Genomic DNA, 3,437 nt, shown 5'->3' with positions numbered 1-3,437 from the left:
GTCTAGCGCATTATATTTTAGACGACTAACAGGTAAGTCGTCCCAGAAGTTTTTCAGATCTGGAAGGCTTCTGGGACGACTTACCTATTAGTCGTCTAAAATATAATGCGCTAGACAACTTCCAGGAAGTCTTCCAGACGACTTCCAGAAAGTCTTCCAGACGACTTCCAGGAAGTCTTCTGACGAAGTATTCTTCCATATCAAGTGGAGTTCAAGCTTGTCTTTGTAGAGGAATGATCTATGATAGTTTTATTTGTGGTCTGTTTTTTGATTTGCATGTCTACTCTCTTAGTTGTGATTTTTTTGTAAAATCAGTAATAATGTTTCCCAAGATGTAATATATGTGCTAACAGTGTATTTACACATTTACAAATCAATGAAATAATATACTTCAATAGCCTTTTTCTTATCTTTGGATCTCCCACATGCAATAACAAACTACAATTGCTTTCTTCTCATCTTAATAAACAAGATTGCTGGTAACCTCATATTGATACAACATTTTAAGAAGCATTTTAACCCTTCTTCCAACGCATAACAATAATCATCATTGGTGTCTATAACAATAATACTTAAGAGAAGTCTTTATAGGTTTAGAGAAAATGAAATTTTATTAAACATTGATGCAGACGACTTCCACGGAGGTCGTCTGGACGACTTCTAGGAAGTCGTCTATTTAGGTTAGTTTTGCAATTGATTTTTAACCAAGACGAATTACAGGTTAGTCGTCCACCTTTGTTTGATAAAAAAAAATTGAGACGACTTACATGTAAGTCGTCTCAATTTTTTTTTATCAAACAAAGGTGGACGACTAACCTGTAATTCGTCTTGGTTAAAAATCAATTGCAAAACTAACCTGAGACGACTTACAAGTTAGTCGTCCAGTATAAAATTAAAAAAATTAATATTTTGTTTTTTTCTAGACGACTAACTTGTAAGTCGTCTCAGGTTAGTTTTGCAATTGAATTACTAAACAAATTTTTTTTTTCTAGACGACTTACACATTAGTTGTCTCGAGTTTTTTTCCTAGACGACTAACTTGTAAGTCGTCCAAGATAAGCAAGGTTTGACCAGAATCTCGGAATAAAATCCTGGATGACTTTCATGTAAGTCGTCGGACGGACGACTTCCGTGTAAGTTGTCTAGAAATTTTTTTTTTTAATATTTCAATTGCAAAACTAACCTAAGGCGGCTTACATGTAAGTCGTCTAGAAAAAATAACTATTATTTTTTTAATTTTCTACTGGACGACTAACTTGTAAGTCGTCCAGGAAAAGTCAAATTTCTGATACATTCCGGTCAAATGCAAAACTAACCCGTTTTCCCTAGACGACTTATATGTAAGTCGTCTCGATTTTTTTTTATCAAACAAAGGTGGACGGCTAACCTGTAAGTCGTCAAGAAAAAATAAATTAAAAGTCTATTGCAAAACTAACATCTGCATTGACCAGACAACTTCCAGGTAAGTCATCTACAGCCAGAAGACTTACCTGTAAGTCGTTTGGACGAACATATCTGGAAAAAATCTTAATTTCATAGTTTCAACGAGTGAGATAACTTGTTTAGCACACATAAGTCTTTTCCAAGCACCCAGAATCTCAAACAACAGTGAACCACCAAGAATGCTTTAATGGCTCTATGAACCATAAAAAAATTCAGAATCAAAATCTTGGGTTTTTTGGATGAATATGGAGAGAAAGTGAAACAAATGTGGTTTTTAGTTGATAAGAATTGAGAAAGAAGAAGTGTAAATCAATTTGAGGGGCATTAAGAGCTTCAAATTAGTTGTTTATGGTGGTTGATGTATTGATGGCAATGACAATCTTGTAAATACATGAAGATGATGAGGTTGAGAGAGTAAAATGTCATTTCGAAAAGAAAAAAAAGAAGGTAATGACATTTTCGTAAATAATGTGAACTTGTGGGGTGACTAGTACAAAAGAAAAATCCAAAAAAAAACATAGGTCAGTTTTGTGGTTAACTTCGTGTTTTGAGTCAATTTTGCAAAAACCCCTTTAACTAAACGTAGATCAATGAATGTATTAGGAATCTCACCTCGAGGTGAGATGAACCTATAGCGGAAGTTTACTCAAATATACAATATTTTAGGACAATTGACTAAAACCATACAAATCTTTTTTTATTACTGACATTTATTAAATACCAAGCGTGCCCCTTTTTTACGTTAAGAGAAAAAATGTATTTACAAAAATGCCAGTACTTTTTAATTCCACGTAATCAAAAACCTGGCGCCACGTAGGAATTCGGTTCTGTGTTTTCATTAATTCGACCGTAAAGAGCTATATACGTCGTTACGGCTGAGTTATTGCTACGTTGCGGCTGAATTAAACAACGCGGCTGACTTAAGAGAAAATGGCTGACTTAAGAACATAAATCCCCCGTTAGTTACGGCTGATTTATGGGATAACGGCTGACTTACGTACACAAGTTACGGCTGACTTATACATCGGCGGTTTGATTTCTTCAAAATTTGGCTGAGTTGTAGTTAAGACACGGCTGAGTTATGTTTCCACAGCTGAGTTAATGAACATTGACTGGCTGAGTTATTGAATTTACGGCCGACTTATGAGATGTTGTTACGGCTGAGTTATATTTAATCAGCCGTCATTGGATGGATTAATAGTAAACTCAGCTTATTTACGGCTGACTTATTAGTGAAAAATTAATTACTAGAATATCATTTGTTTGACGGCTGATTTATTTGACGATATGGCTGACTTAAGATTTTTCATCCTAATTACAGCTGATTTATTAGCGAAATATTAATTACTGAAATAGTATCAACGTTTTGGCTGACTTGCATTGTACATGAGGGCTGATTTATTTAGGCTGAGTTATATATTTGTTTGGCGGCTGACTAACCGATTTTTCATGTCATCCGCCATGTCATCAATTCGGATTTACCATGTCATCACTTACAGCAATAAAATAAGGGTTTATGTTATTCTTCATTCTCCATCTTCTTTATCTATCTTCTTCGACTTATTCTTTATATTTCTCTGAGATCTTATGGTTCTGGTAATTATTGTTTCCGCAACTGGGTCTGAAAACATAGATTTTTTAAAATTGAAAATCTGATACAGATCTACTACAGCAGTCGTCGTTTTCGATGATGATCGGTTAAAGAAGAAGCTTACTCTCCTCCAGTTTCATGTATGGCGGTCCTATATCCTGCTGCTCCCTCTCTCATTGGATTTGTCGTCTTGCAGAAGAAAAAAGACTCAAAGAGAGAAATGAAGAAGCTAAGTCCCGTAAATTGTAAGAAAAGAAGAGAGTTGAACAAAAAAAATAAAGAAATGAGAGAAGACGAAGAAGATGATGAATTTGAAAGCTGAGTTTATATGTTTGATGACTCAGATGGTGCGTCATCTGAATATGATAACTTTAGTTCATACATTAAGTCTCCAACACATACG

Source organism: Brassica oleracea, unplaced genomic scaffold (assembly GCF_000695525.1).
Source record: "Brassica oleracea var. oleracea cultivar TO1000 unplaced genomic scaffold, BOL UnpScaffold00859, whole genome shotgun sequence".
NCBI lineage: Eukaryota > Viridiplantae > Streptophyta > Magnoliopsida > Brassicales > Brassicaceae > Brassica > Brassica oleracea.
The sequence above is the reverse complement of the archived record's forward strand: the minus strand, read 5'-3'. Positions refer to the sequence as shown.